The 15,198-nt window shown below is 64.9% G+C and overlaps 1 long non-coding RNA gene across 4 annotated transcripts; it reads left to right on the top strand.

Moving 5' to 3' along the window:
* The first annotated feature begins 10,129 nt into the window (after positions 1 to 10,129).
* Positions 10,130 to 14,703, top strand: LOC113602674 (uncharacterized). Of its 4 annotated transcripts, none has more exons than XR_008288923.1 (4): positions 10,130 to 10,323; positions 10,696 to 10,904; positions 13,217 to 13,993; positions 14,143 to 14,703. It is a non-coding gene; the product is annotated as an uncharacterized LOC113602674 (long non-coding RNA). The 4 variants fall into 4 exon arrangements; XR_008288921.1 differs by having other exon boundaries at positions 10,130 to 10,352; XR_008288922.1 differs by lacking the exon at positions 10,696 to 10,904 and having other exon boundaries at positions 10,130 to 10,352.
* The last annotated feature ends 495 nt before the right edge of the window (positions 14,704 to 15,198 follow it).

Raw genomic sequence — 15,198 nt, 5'->3', positions numbered from 1 at the left:
GCCGCGGCGCCGTCCCACACAGCCAGTGCGGCAAGGACTGCGTGTGTGCGCGTCTGCTGTCCGGGAGGGGCTTCGAGAGGACGGTCCTTTGTTAGCGGAAGGTCACGCGGACGCTAACCTTTGCAGGGAGTCAAAGGCCGCCCCTGCCAGCAGCTGGGCCTGAGCCTTCTAGAAAACGCAAAGTCATGGCTCCGAACTGCTGTGTCAATGTGGCTTCTGAGGACGGGGTCTGTGAGCACTTCACCGGAGCCCCTGCTCCCTGCTCGGTGGGAGGAAACGCTGTCTGGGAAAGGGCCGCGGCAAGGAGCATCCCTCAGGACACCGGAGCCCCGGCCCTGTCTCAGGGAGAGGCAGGGGCCGGGAGCCACCGGGGGGCCTTCACGGGGCCACCCAGCAAGTTCTCTCTCTCACAGAGCTCCCCCTTCCTGGAACACCACCGCCTCCACCCTGCTCTCCCAGAGAGCGCCCCCCACCCAGGCCGGGGTGGGGACACCTCGGTAACATCCCAACGCAGCCCTGTTCCCTCCGCCTTCCCCAGAGCCGCGCTGCCCCCCTCCTCCGGGCCCCCACTCGCTGGGCGCTGCTCACCGGGCACGGGGTGACCTGCAGGGGCTCGAACAACAAAGCAAGGGGGAGCACAAGACGGGGCCCAAGTGCAAGCCCAGGGGCTAACGAGCCAGGAGATCGACCCAGACCCACAATCAGTGCACCACACTGAACACTGTGCAACTCTGGGGTCCACACACCTGCAGGGCGCAGCTGACGGAGGGAGCCAGGAAGAGGGGCCTGGGATGCGCCTCCGGGAAGAGGACGGAGCAGGTGCGGGACGGAGGGGGTGGGAGGGGGAGCGGCACCCAGGACGCAGCCGAGGCTGGAGGAGGAGGGGCAGGTGTGGCCGAGCACGGCCAGATGGCCGAGGGGCCCTGGAGGGCAGATGCCCGCGCAGCCCCCCATGGGATGGCGGCCTCTCTGGGGTTTCTGAGTCGAAAGGAATGCGCCTCCATGGCATTCATACATCTCCCGTTGCTTCCAAAGGAAGTTCTCATTTCGGCCGTCGATGTCAGGGGGCCAGACGCCCTGCATCCCTCCTGACAATTATTTTAGGCGTAGTTGGTCAAGTAGGTGGTCGGGCAGGACGAACGGGGGTGCAACCGTCCGGAACAAAATGAGCCTGAGCACCTGTGAGCACATCCTGTCCTTTAAGCTGCCCACTCAGTCACCCCCACCTGCCTGCTGGGAGGCCTTGCCGTTACGAGGAGTCGACTCCGGGGTTTCTGAACGTGCTCCCAGATGCCTCCGCTGCACGACCCGGGTCCGCTCTGGCCGGCAGGCCCCCTGTCACTTTCCCCGGGCTGTGAAGCTAGGGGGATTTGGGCACGGGAGGACCTGCCTGCCGTCAGTGGCACTCTTCCGCGGTGTGTGTGAGTGTGGATGCATCTCACGCATGCTCGCGGGCGCGCACACACAGAGGTGCTGGGCACCTTCGTTTACGTCGTGCGCAGTTCGGGGATTCCGGGCCAGAGGCTCTGGGGAGAGTCGGCATCTGCCAAAACCACGAGCAGAAGCCCACGGACAGACACGCCTCCCCTTGGAGATCGCACAGAGTAAGCTCGTGATTCCAGCAGAATGTGACTTGGGGGGCAGTTGGATACAAAGTAAATCAATCACAATTAGTCAATTAGTAGCTTTTTTTTTTTTTTTCTTTTCGTGCCAGCTGCTTGCTGTTCCACAAGGAAATGGACAATATTCCGCCAGGCAAAGATGTCATCAGCGACTCAGATCTCGTAGTACTTGAACGAGAAAGGTGCAGGCCCCACGAGGTGATGAATATAAATTGTCCTGGTGAGACCAGGGGAGACCCGAGTCAACACAGGGCACTTTGGCTCCACTAGGAAAACTCAACAAAGATGTGATTCGCTCTCCGGGGGGTTGTCGCATTTAGCTTTGCGGGTTTATTGTTTATTTCACGAATGTACGAATAGAAAACCGTCCCAGGTAGAATCAAGGGGGATCTCTGACACCTGCAACGGTAGGACACAATTCCCACGGAGGCACCACTGCTCGTCCCAGAACATCCGGAGACGCAGTGAGGGAAACGGCACCCGCCCACGTATCACAGCTCGGCATCGAGCAGCCACAATCGGGACGCGGGGCTCTGGCCCCGGGGTCAGTGCACAGACGTGAGCAACAGAGAGAGTCCACGCGGAACCCCTCCTGCCCGGAATCCCGGCCACGGTGGGATCTTTATTCCACAGAAAGGCAAGTGTTTATTGTGTTGGCACGAAGCCGAGAGGCCAACCATCCGGGGTGAAAACAGCATTCTCCCCTCAGGGTTATAATAAATTCGGGGTAGCTCAACATCTAAACGTAAACCACAGGAAGTTTAGAAGAAAATTCGGAGGGGCACTCGTGTGAGTTTGGAGGAAGCAGCGGGAAGCCGGGTTCTGGAATCTAGACACGTTTCACGGCTCAGAGCTTCACGAGGGTGGACGCCCGGCACGTCTGTCCAGGGGCCCAGAGGACAAGCTGGGGCCCAGGTCGATCTGTTTGTCACACGCCTGGCCATGGAGAGTGAGCGTCCACACGGAGGAGGCGTTCCGGCAGACGGACGGGCCTCCTCCCGACAGCGGGACGGGACTGAACAGCGTGAGCGGGAAACAGGCAGTTGGGAGGAGAGGAACCCCGCGGGCCACACAGACTCTTGCTTGTTTTATAAAGATTCCGAAGAATTCTGCTCCTGGCTGCGTCCCTCTTGCCCCTGTTCGAAGGGCGACATCCAAACCCGTCAGGGAGGATGCGGGACAACAGGACATCCCGACGGTGGCTGCCGAGACGGGAGCTGTAGCGACGCCGGTGGGAAGCAATCGGGAAACGGCTGAATATTCAGGAGGCGTGTTCCCTGTGACCCAGAATGCGCCTTCGGAGCCTTTCCTTCAGAATAAAGGACATCAGGTGTGTGTGTGTGGCGGGGGGCGGGAGGGGGTCTCTGACCCGCTGCTACCGCCGTGCTTTGATGGCAAGAGGCGGGGCGGGGCGCCCGGGGGGCTCCGTCAGGTAAGCGTTCGACTTTCACTCAGGTCATGATCTCGTGTTTCGTGGGTTCAAGCCCTGAGTCAGGCTCCTTGCTCGCGGTGCCGGGAGTCTACATGCAATCCTCTCTGCCCCTCCCCGCTGACATTCACTGGCTCTCTCTCGCTCTTTCTCTCAAGATAAATAAATTAAAAAAATTTTACAAGGGGCGCCTGGGGGGCTCAGTTGGTTAAGCGTCCGGCTTCGGCTCAGGTCACGATCATGCGGTTCGTGGGTTCGAGCCCCGCGTCGGGCTCTGTGCTGACCGCTCGGAGCCTGGAGCCTGCTTCCGATTCTGTGTCTCCCTCTCTCTCTGCCCCTCCCCCACTCATGCTCACGTGCCCCCCCCCTCTCTCAAAGATAAATATACATTAAAAAATACAACAAAAGGAAGCGTGGATTCTCCCAGGGGCTATACGGAAGGGACTGGGTGTGCAGGGAGGGGACACGGTGCCCGTCACGTCATGAGGACTCCACCCGGATGGCTCCACAGCCTTGTCTGTTCACTGTTGTGATGCGGCAGCTCCATCCATGGTGGGACCGAGCCAACTGGGTCTCGGAGTCTCCACCCGTGGAGGAAGGGGGCTGGCCGAGCCCCACACCGCGGAGGGTGTGGCCAGGGTCAGATGCCCCGTCTTCTCTACCTCTTTTAAACAAGAGAGCGGTCTGGCCGAACGGCCACGGCCCCTGGCGTGGCCCCCCCGGAGCGAGCCCTCAGCCCATCACCGTGACGGCCACGGAGACCGGAGGCTCGCAGCTCGGGGCCCCCGGGGCCGCCGACAGGCCGGAGCCCCAGGCCCAGGCGGGCGCCACCAGCCACGGGTCCCATGAGTGTCTGACACTCTCTAATCGTCTAATCGTCCCGCACCGTCGCGAGGCCATGCCGGCCGGCCCCAGGAGAAGGCGCGAATGCGGGCTCCCACGGCCACTGCGGGGCGCCTGCCCCCTCTCTGAATTCAGGAGGGATTTAGCGAGAAGTTTCCCAGGGAGAACAAACGTGTCTGCCTGCGTGGCACTCGCATCCTGGGAGGGTGCGCATGATGAAATGAGACGAAATAGGAAAGGTTAGCGTCTGCTTGCCCGCCCACCACCGGGGTGCCATGGGGACCGGTGAGGACAGCCCACCCCGTGCCATGGACACTTGCCCCACTCCTCCTCCTCTTGTGCGAGCCACAGACCCACGGCGCCCGGGGTGGGGACAGTGGACACCCTGGGCGCACGTCTTCCCTGGACAAGGCTGATGGGAGGACACACAGATCCCAGGGACCGAGGACCCGGCTGGCCAGGAGCTGCCCGCACCCCTGGGCCTCGTCCGCCCTGCCCCCCTGGGCTGGCCACCCCGCAGGGGGAGGATGCACATGCATGGGGACCCTTCAGCCTTTCCTGAGGGCGCCGGCCCTTCCGCCGACTGTGCCCAGGGCGCAGTGGCCTCTGTCCGTCTGTCCTGCCCTCCCTGCAGGACACTGGCATCTCGTCCGAGACAAACTTTCGGTTCTTTCCGTTCCCACAAGCCCGAGCGACCTGAGCCCGTGGGTGAGCCCAGAGGGCGGGCTCCCGGGACAGCGGCCGGCTCTTACCAGGGCTCAGCATCCCCTCAACCATCCCGTCCCCCTGGTTTCCTGTCTGCATCTGAAACAGGTTAACGGGAGTCCTGTCATCTGGCTGTTTGGCGAGTGAGCTGAGGCACTAAGTCCCGGGTGGGTCCACGATGCTGCTCTGTGATGCGAAGCCCCGTCCTCTTGGCCACCGAGGGCCGGTCTCCCACCCTGTCCCCATCTTCTGTCCACATGCAGCCGGAGGGGGGGGGTTGGTCTTCCATCAGGGGACCCCTCACAGCCACTGTCCCGGAACCACAGCTCAGGGGGGGAAGGGCGAGGGGCAGGGGGCACGGCCAGGGTCCAGGGGGACGGAGAGGGGGAGGGGACGACACGCTGCTGTGGACGTGGCCCTCAGAGGGACCAGACGCCCCGGTGGGGAGGCCCCAGGCCAGGCCAGGAGGGCAGTGGGCTGGGTACAAGTGACGAGGGGCTCCGGGGGCTCCCTGCAGTGGGGCCGGGCAGATGCGGAAACCAGGAGCCTGCAGGGCCAGGGGGGTGTGCTGTGTGTGTGTGTGTGTGTGTGCATGTGTGTGCGTGGGTGTGTGTGCGTGCGTGCATGTGTGTGTGTGCCCTGTTGTGTTGTGCTCAGTGCCGTGCTCTGCACTATTTCAAGCTCTTAGAAGAGAGAGATCTTCCCTCGAATCAAGAGAGGTTTGTCGGCGTTCGGAGGTCGCGTGGGCAGGTCCGGACAAGGTCAGGGTCTTGCCGGGCAGCGTGAGGCCACGAGGGGCTCCCCGGACCACAGCTTTGAGGTTCACGGCCGGCAGGGCACCCCGGCCGCTCCCCGAGCTTCGGTGTCTCCAGGGCCCGGTCCGGAGCCGGCGAGTGGGAGCCGGCCTCTAGGGGGTGGAAGCGATCCGTGTGTCACAGCCCCGGGTCCCTGGGCTCCCAGCAGCCCCCGCACACAGGGCCACCTGCCCTGGGGCCGCAGCGCACGAGGGTCCCGTGTCACACAGCGAGTGGCCCCGAGGCGGCCGACGCCAGGCCTCAGAGGCGTGATGACCTCAGCAGTGCAGACGGGGCATCTGCTGTGGCCCCCGGAATCGTTGCGCTGTCCCTGCCGGGGGGCCACCCCCCTCCTGGACACCAGACGCCCGCACCGCGGGACCTCCCGCGGCGGTGGAACCGTCAGTAACGGCGGGACGGGCCCGTGCCTGCGCGGACCCCGTCGAGCTCTCCGCCCAGTGCCACGCGTGGCGTAAACCGGCAGCCCGTGGGAGCCGGGATTTCTTAAAGAGTGAATAGAATGTATATTTCTTACACTTGGTGAGAAAAATCAATATCACATGTGTACCGACGCTAGACAGGCAGGAAATTATTAAGAGCTACACGGATTTGCACGCCAGGCGAGGACGTTCTGAATACATTAGAGGAATAACTTACGCTTTCTTTATGGTAATATTTTTAGGTAGGACTTCCCTCTGTGCCAGAATAACGCTGTTCTTGCTGAGCAACACAGACCAGTCTCCATCCTTCCCCAAATGAGTAAATAACAGTGAGCACAGGATTGAGGCACCCGGGGGGGGGGGGGACACACAGCCCTTGGGCCAGCGTGGCGGACGGGGATGGGCCAGAGACCGCCCCTCCTGGTGCCCCAGCCCCGAAACTCTCAGGGAGGAGCTGCCCCCAGACTTGGCCCCGGGGTCCTGCCTCAGCCCCCGAGGATGACCCTATCCAGCCCGTGTCCCCCGCAGGTAGGAGCCGGCCAAGCAGGCAACGTGTTCATGGCAACATTCACTCTCTGCTGATCTTGTGCTTTGCTGGGCACTGGAGTCCTGCTCACCACCCACCCCCGTGTCCCCCAACTCCTCACCCCCCAACGTGTGACCTCATTGTGTACCAGGTGCGGGCGGACAGCACAGGGGGGACCCGGTGGTCAGCCGAGAGCATGGGGGTCCGGGTGCTGAGCCAACAGCAAGGGGGGCACTGTGCTGAGCCTGTCTAGGGGTTTCCTTTGCCCCACCAGAAACTTCTGGTCCCCCAGAGGATGAGACACGTGTGGAAATGGGGTGGGCAGTCCCCGGGGGACCCGTGACCCCAGCCGTGCAAAGGGGCTCAGCAAAGCTGCCTGGCAGAGTGCCCAGGGCTGACCCTGGCCCTGCAAAGTTCTTGTCTCTGGTCACCAGTGGACACGGCAGCGTCTGGGAGTGTCCTTACCCCATCACTGGGGCGACAGGTCCCGAGGCCCCGTCTGCATCACCCTATGCTGAACGAGCCTGAACTCGGGAAGGTGCAGGAGGGTGCCGGGCCTTGGTCAGTGAAGGAGAAGCCATCTGGGGAGTGTTGCCTCCTTGTACCCCATAAAGCATCTCTGCACCCCATAAGCAGGGACTAAAGGGTTCCTAGGGACGGAGGCAGGTGCCAGGCACCTGGGCCAGTTGGCTACTGGAACCCCGGAAGCAACAGCTGATACTTCTCTGGCCTCGGGATCCGGGCTCCCTGCACCGGCTCCCCCCAAGCTTGTGCCCTGGGCACACAGCACACGGGTCGTCCTGCCGAGGGAGAGGCGGGCAGGGACCCGGCATCTGAGAGCACTTGTTCCCCCGGCCCGACAGCCTGGTGTGCAGATGTAAGCACGGAGGTCGTGGGGCACAGGAAGGTGCTCCCATGGCCCGGTGACGCCCACGCCTGGAGGCTCCTGTCTCGAAGCGGGTCGTCCCTCCACCACCTGCCAGCTCCCATGAGGCACGTGGCTGTGTCCCTCCTGCTCTGGAGAAGGATCTGGGGCTCAAGAGGGAGGCCTGGCCGCGGGGAGGAGCTGTGAGTTTACGTGGTGCCTGGAGAAACCTGCTTCGAGCCCCCTGCCCGGGCGCTGTCTGCCCAGGCCCCTCGGCTCTCGTCTCGCAGTCTGGAGCCCCTTCCCTAGGAGGCCGGTTGCACTTCAGAGAGGCCCGGCCGGGTGTCTGCCCGCTGCCCCCCACCCACCGTCACCCCTCATGGAGGCAGGACCGCGTCACCTGTGACCCCAGGGCTGAGTAGCCGGGAGGAAGGCGGGTCCCGCTTGGTGTTGGAAAGTCACAAGACTCCTAACGGTTCACACTCATAAAATGATCACGGTTCACCACGGCGTGACTTGACCACGGTTTTCTGCGGTAAGATAGGCCGCCTTTCGGAAAGCCGTCAGACCGACATGTGGGGTCTCTGCTTTGACGCTGGTGTGGCTGGCGTGGGGTGGACGTAGCCGCCCGCCGTGTCTACATGTCCCGTGCCCACCCCGAGCACCTGGGCACGAACGCCACGGCCACGGACCCTCGGCGTCCGGGGAGCTGGCCCTCATCCGCCCCAGACAAGACGGCCTTTACGAGATAACAGCAAGAAAGCCAGCCCCAGCTTGGAGTGAGCAGGGCCTCGGCCCTCGGCCCAGGGGTGATGCACAGGGCAGTTTCCCCTCTGCTCGGGTCCCGATGTCCAGGCGACACTGGACACTCCCTTCCCCTCCCACCCCTGTGCTTCCCGTGAGCCCGTCCTAACGGGACGTTCCCTCAGGCTTCCACGAGACGGCTCACTCAGATTCACAGCGAGAGCCCGGAGCCAGCTCCTGGAGGCCGTCCTCCATCCTCCGTCCTCCCCGTGGTCGCCACGGCCCTCCTGCCATGGGCACCGACGGGCAGCTCAGCCCAGGGCCACGTGCCTGTCCTTCCGAGCCCTCGAGAGCGCCGGGCATGGCAGGGCCGTGGCGGTCACATGCAGAGGCAGGTGAGTGCTTCCCGGACATGGGAGATGGGGGGCGGGCAGGTCCCTGAGCAGCAGAGACCAGGCCGGAGCGGGGGGCAGGTGGCCAGACGGCGTCCCCGCTTCTGCACCCACATGCACCTGCCAGTCTGTGCACCTGCCTGGCTCAGCGGAGAGCACGGGGCCCCCCTGAAGGCATCTGGTGGCACGGCCAGCCCAAACCCGCCATTGTGACTGTTTCTTGGCACAACGAGATCCGTGTGTTCATGGCGCATGTGGCCGCGGGTGGTGAGCAGTGGTGAGGAGGCCGTCCTGGGGCTGGTGTGAGGCCTGGGGGCCTGTGGCTCTGTCTGTCAGCGGCCTCCCTCTCCCACCCACCATGGCGGGCCGGCCCCTCTGCTTTGTCCGGGAAGCACAGGAGCGAGGAACCCCCGTGCAGGGGTGCCGGAGGCCCCGGGGGGGCTTCCTTCTCCTACCCCGAGGCAGGTCCAGGCTGCCGGCTGGCGTGGGCGCGGGGCCCTTTCTGGCCTGGCAGCCCAGAGGCCCTGGCACCAGGAAGTCTCCTGGGCTCTGGCCCCCTCCCACGGGCCCCTCCGGGCCGGCCTGCCAGGTTCCCCCGAGGCTCGGACGTGCTCAGAGGCACGGGGAGCACAGGCCACCGACGGAGGTGCTAAGTGGGGCATCTGTGTCCTGAGTGTCTTTGCAGATCGGCTTTCCTGCTGTTTGCACAGAGACGCGGCTCCCGCTTCCCACGGGCGCGGCCCCCCTCGTGCACAGGCCACAGTAAACATTTGGTCAGCGCCCGTGCCCTCCGCTCCATATGGTGCGGCCCTGTTCCCCCTCCAGGAAGTGGGGGACACCCTTCCTCTCATGGACACGGCCAGAACTGACCACCTGCAGTTGAATGGTCCCTGGGTGCCCCTGGGGTCACCTGGGCTGCGTCCCTGAGTGCCCGGGTGACCCTCTGTGACACTGAGGCAGGGGGCAGCAGAGACTGGGGGTCAGGGGACCACACGGGCCCGGGGAGGCGACTCGTGCCCCATCGGACATGGGCTTCTTCTGTCTGTGCGAGAGCTCGAGTGAAGTCCCAGAACAGGAACGCGCAAACCCACACGAGTAGAGAGCCCGAGACAGGGCGGCTCGCCGAGCGGATCTGAGGGAACCTGCAGGCACCTCCTTGAGCCACAGCAGAGGCTGGACTTGGAAGCACAAGGCCCCCGTGGGGGTCGGGCCGGCGGTGCTGACTGCGAGCGGTTGGCGGCGAACCCTCCGGAGGACTTCAGAGCCCGCGCCCTCGCTGCAGCTCAGCACTGCACCCAACAGTGGTCTCTAGAGACAGGGCGTGGGGGGAGGGCCCTGGCGGCCAGGTGGCCAGGGACAGCAGAGGGCATGGGGACAGCTGGGGGCAGGGAGAACAGTGTGGGGGCAACGGGGGTCAGTGAGGAGAGGGAGGGGTGGGGGCAGGGACGGAGGGACGGCGTGGGGGCAGCAATGGGGGGGGAACGGCATGGAGCAGACACAGGGAGGCTGGTCCACAGCCCTGTTCTGATGGGGCCCCAGGCAGAGGCATTTGGATCCACGCTCTCCTCTCCGGCACCTTCTCCAGGAGCGGGTTGGGCCCAGGGAAAGTCTGCAGAGACCTTCCGCGGGGGAGGCCGAGGGTCCCACGAGGCCCACCTGCCAGGCCCTCCGACCAGCACGTCGTCCTTGGACGGCAGGAGACCATGAAGACAGGGCCGTGCGGTTAAACGGGGAGGGGTCTTGGGGGTGGAGGGGGGGTCGGGACGGGGGCAGAGCAGGCACCACAGACAGAGCCCCGCATGCAGGCTCTATGTGAGGACGACGGTCTCCCTGCGCACAGAGACGCAGAGACAAAGGACACGCAGAGAGCAGGAAGGAAACTCTGACAACAGGGAAGAGAGAAAACCTCACGCCAGAAGCCGGAGGTGGGGAGACTCGGCTCCGAACAGAAAGCAAAGAAAAGGTCTGTGTGGAGACGGGCAACTGAGGACAGTGAGAACAGGAAACTGGCGGGGGGGGGGGGAGGGTCATCAAACAATCAAGAAGGCGTGGGGGTCGCAGGCCTCGGGCTGTCCAGTCGGACATGTGGAGGCAGGAGGTGGTCACCCAAGAGCAGCTCCGGAAGCAGGTCCCGTGAAATTCCAGAACCTCAGGGATGCGGGATGCGCTGAACGTGGTCAGGAAAGGAGGCGAAAGCAGGTGGCATGAGGGGGGCAGGAGTCAGGGCTGCACCCGCGTCCCCACCACCAGGGACCATTCAAGCCAAGGGTCTGCAAACCAGGCGCCAGACGGGTTCCTTAAGCTTCTTTTACAGAAGGTCGCTCCATTTATTCAGACCTGGTTGTGCTCTCCCGAGGACACGCGATGATATCGCTCGTCGGAGGGCAACGATCATCGTCACCATCATCACGACTGCCGGCTGCCGTCCCCGTGTCACCCCTCCCCTGTCCCCGGGACCCGACGGGCAGGCAGGCGTCCCCAGCAGCGCCTGAGAGGCTCAGCTTGGGGTCTCGCGGTACAGGGTCCGGCCGAGGCTCAGGCCAGGTGTGTGTGGTGACAGCGGCCACGTTCTCAGCCCCCGTCTCCCCGTTCCTGGGCAGCTGGCACCTGCCTTCCTGAGGTTCTCTTTAGGGACCTTGTGCCTGTTTTGCCCAGCGGTGGCCCCTAAGAAAACAAGAATGACCCCTCAGTGCAGAGGTCACAGCCGGCAGGCAGACGGCTCCCTGGGTCCCGTCCTCAGCCAGGTTCCCACAGAGCCCCACACACCGTCACATCCTCCGTCCTGCTGAGATCTGCACCCTCTGTGCCGCGAGGGTCCCCACCAGCCCCACGTGGGTCCCCGTGGCCTCAGAGCTGCCCCCACGCGCTGTCATGTCCTCTGTCCTGCTGAGAGCAGGGCTGGCTCATGTTGCACCGGCCTGGGGTGTGAGCTCAGTAAACTTCGCTGAGTGGGGGGTAGGGAGGTGACAGGGGACGCCGGGGCACAGAGCAAAGGCGGGAGATGGGCAGACCTGGGCCGTGTGTGCTGGGAGCTGCAGGCATGGCGGTTCCTGGGGCAAGCGCACCTGGGGGTGGGCTGAGCAGTGCCCCCAGCCCGTCCTCAGTCCCTGGGACAGGAGAAAGCTACCTTCCAGGGACGAAGGCACTTTGTGGGTGTGACAGAGTCAGGGACCTGGAGGTGGGGGGGCCCTCCTGGTTATCTGGGCGGTGACCTCGAGGGTCCTCAAGAGAGGGAAACGGAACCAGACGCTGCCTCTGTGTGGGGAGAGGCCGGGACACGCAGCTCTCGAGTGGGGAGAGTCAGGGAATGAGCTCCCCGAGCCTCCAGGGGGCGTGGCCTAGGGGCGTGGCCTGGGGGCGTGGCCTGGGGCTGTCCGGAACTGCCCAGCGAAGCCTACCTGCGCTCCCCTATCCGGAGCCTTGGCGGCGAGTTGTGCAGGTTTACGCAGGCGGGTCCACGGCGCTCAGGCTGCTTGTGCGGGCGGGTGAGGGTGAGGCGGCCACGGGCCAGACCTGGGGGCGCTCTTGGAGGCTGCACGGGGCACTGGACGGTTCGCCGGCGGGGTCACTGATGCGCCCCCAGCCCCAGCCCCGGGTCAGGCAGCCTCGTGTGAGGGGGGGACGGTGGTTGCCACGCTGAGGCCCCGGGGTCATTGCGAGAGGGATACAGGGAAAGCGGGAAGATCAGGGCCGAGTGGACGCAGCCACGTCCCGGGTGGGGGAGCCCACTGAAGCTGGAGGGGGGGGGTGGGGAGGAGGCTGGGGCGCCGAGGCCAGGGAGGGACACGTCTAGGTGGGAACGTCCCGGACCCAGGGAGGAGTCCGAGCCGGCAGGAGGCGGGTCGCAGAGTGGAGGCCTGGGCTGGGGCGAGCCCGGTGAGGGGCCAAGTGCGAAGGCGCTTCTGAGCTCGCGGGGCAGCGCAAGACACGTTTCTGGTGAGCACAGATCGGGGTCGCCCCTCATGGCGGAACGTTCTCCGGAGGCTTCTGAGGGGCCGGCAGGGGCGTCAGGCTGCCTGGCCCCATCCCGTTGCGCCTCCGTCCACTTACCTGGCCTTGAAAAGGCCACGGCCTCTCTGCGCCCTGGTTCCCTTCAGAGAACACGGGGACGGGGACAGCGCCCACCTCTCGGAGGCCCAGGCCAGTCCCCCGCGGACAGTCCTGTGCTCCGTGTGCTCTCTTTAGTGTCGGCCACGGCTGCTGGCAAGGGAAACAGGCTTGGTGTGGCCCCACCGTGGCTGTTTCTCAGACATCACCGCGTGGGGCTGGGGCCTGAAGCCTCTCGGGCCACCGCCCGCGGGTCAGCAGGGCCACCGTCAGGAGTGCCTGTCCCTGTGCGGGGCCGGCTGCGAAGGGCACAGAGACCCTTCCTACCCCTGGCGGGGGTGGGGCAGGATGCCACAGGGGAGAGGCAAGATCGCCGGGCCAGGTCACCGGGAGCGGCCTTCCAGAGAGTCCAGGAAAGAAGGACAGGCTAGGCTGGCCCTTTCCGGGGTGTGTGGGATCGGACGAGACAGGAGCAGGGAGGGCATCTGGGGAGGAGGGTCTGGACGCGGTGGGGAGCACTGTGACACCGCTCCGCCCTCACGTCTACAGGCCCCCCGGGGGCACGAATGTCTGGGGTCCCCAGAATCCCACAGACAGAGCGCAGCCCAGGCCTGGGGATGGTGCATGAGGCAGCCCCAGCTCCCACGACTGGGTGGTGGTCCCCAGAAAGTGTGTCCCTGCCCCAGGGCTGGAGCCTGTGACTGTGACCTTACATGTGGTCATTAGGTGGTAAACGATGCAGTCAAGTTAAGGATTTGGGGAGACAGCCTTCATCTGGATCACCCGGATGGGCCCTGTTCTGATGGCAGGTGTGCTCCTAAGAGAGTGGCAGAGACTGGGCACACACGCCAGGCCTGGCGAGCACACAGCCCCGGGAGCTGCAGGAGGCAGGGAGGACCCTCCCCGGAGCCCCTGGCGGGAGCACAGCCCCACAAAGCCTTGATTTCAGACGTCTGCTCCCCACGGAGATGGATTCTGTTGTGTCGGGTCACCCACTTTGCACCCGCGGTCCTGGACACGCCAGCCTGGGCCCTGGTGTCTGGGAGGACCTGGGACCTCGCAGACGGGTGAAGGCCGAGACCCAGAGAGGAGCAAGCAGCAGAAACCTTCCCGGGTCATCGAGGACTGTCCTCACCCACCCTGTGGGGCTCTCACAGAAGCTCCAGGGCTGAGGGACCCTGGACCTCTGGATTCCAGAGGGTCAAGGGGGCCTGACTGTCAGACACGATCCACGGGTGCAGACAGCGGGCGGGACAGGGGTCAGGGAGTGCGGAGACCGAGGCCAGTGGAGGCCCCGGGGAGGCTCTGGTCTGCAGCTCACCCCGGAGGCCGGCAAGCCGCGCCCACCAGAGTTGGTACGGGGGTGCCCCCAGCAGCTCCCGGGACACCCCGTCCCCTGTGTTCCAGGGCACGTGCCTCGAGGCTCCCGGAGAAATGCATGCTCCCCACAAGGCCGCAGGCTCCAGCGGGGACTTGGGTGAAGACACCCCGAGTGTCTTGGGCTGTAAATAAATGACGGAAGCCTGGGGACTCATAACCAAAGAGACGTACTGTCCCCTGGTCTGCAGCCGGAGTCTGAGATCGAGGTGTCTGCGGGGCCGCGCTCACTCTGGAGGCTCCACGGAGGCTCCTCCCGAATTTCCGGGGGCTCTGGGGTCCCTGGGCTTGTGGCCTCGTCCCCGGTGTCTGCCTCCATGTTCACTGGCCTCTCCGTGTCTCTATGTCTTGTCCTAAGTCACCAGTCACTGCTGCGACCCCACGCTGACCTGAGAGCATCTGCAAAGCCTTTTCGTACCAATGAGGCCAAGTCCCGGGTCCCGGGGCAGGACGCGGACACAGGTCTTTGGAGGACACAAGTCCACTCGCTGCCCACGCTGGCAAAGGGCCAGGCCTCTGACCGCCGCTGCCTCCCCCGGCCCAGCTGCCTGGTGTGTGACCGGGGCGAGGCGCGCACCCCTGCGCCTACCTCCTCCCCGAAAGAGGAGCGACACGGGGAGCCCTCCGTGGACCGCGGTGCGTGCGCCCGGGGCATGGCCGGCAGCTCTGAATCGTCAGCGGACACCCAGGTCGGGAGTTTCAGGAACTCTCCGCTGTTGCCGGATGCCGACGCTCACGGCCCGGCGGTGGAAGCCACCCTCACGGTGAACAGAGTGCGTGGGCGGGCGGTTTCTGGGGCGCAGCTGGTCCCCGTCTGCATCTCTCCGACCAAAGCGCGGAGCTTTCTTAAAGTCGGAGACGTGCCCGCCCGCCCATCCGCACCGGGGCTCTGTCTCCCAGACAGACGTCCACGGAGCCCACGCGCGCGAGGACCACGGGCACGCGGCAAAACGAGAGGGGGGAGGGCAGCAAGCGTCAAAGCCACGGAGGCACGGGTCACCGGGGGCCTGCGGCTCACACGCGAAGATGCGGCGGCGCTCGGCGGTCCTCACGCGGGTGACCGGGGCCGGGGTTCGCCCTGCGGCTGGAGGACACGTGACGGAAATGAGCCACCACGTGCATGAACGCGGCCGCTTAACTTCACACGGAGGGACCATTTTAAATGAATTTAAAACAGTAATTTGTACATCATTAGCGGCTAAATCCTCAGATTGAAAATGACATTAACCCGCGTCTGTAAACAGATGGTCGGTAATCTCGATATTATTGTTCATACCGCGATCGGTTAGCTATTTCTTAACGGGTGCCGTGTGTGCGCGCTGCTCGGGAGGGGTGTCGGCGCGGGGGTCCGCGCTCAGGGGGGGCTGTGCGGGGGCGCGGGCGGCGGGGAGGGGCGCGGACCCTAGGCCCTGCT

Source organism: Acinonyx jubatus, chromosome B4 (genome assembly GCF_027475565.1).
Source record: "Acinonyx jubatus isolate Ajub_Pintada_27869175 chromosome B4, VMU_Ajub_asm_v1.0, whole genome shotgun sequence".
Taxonomy (NCBI): domain Eukaryota; kingdom Metazoa; phylum Chordata; class Mammalia; order Carnivora; family Felidae; genus Acinonyx; species Acinonyx jubatus.
The sequence above is the reverse complement of the archived record's forward strand: the minus strand, read 5'-3'. Positions and strand labels throughout refer to the sequence as shown.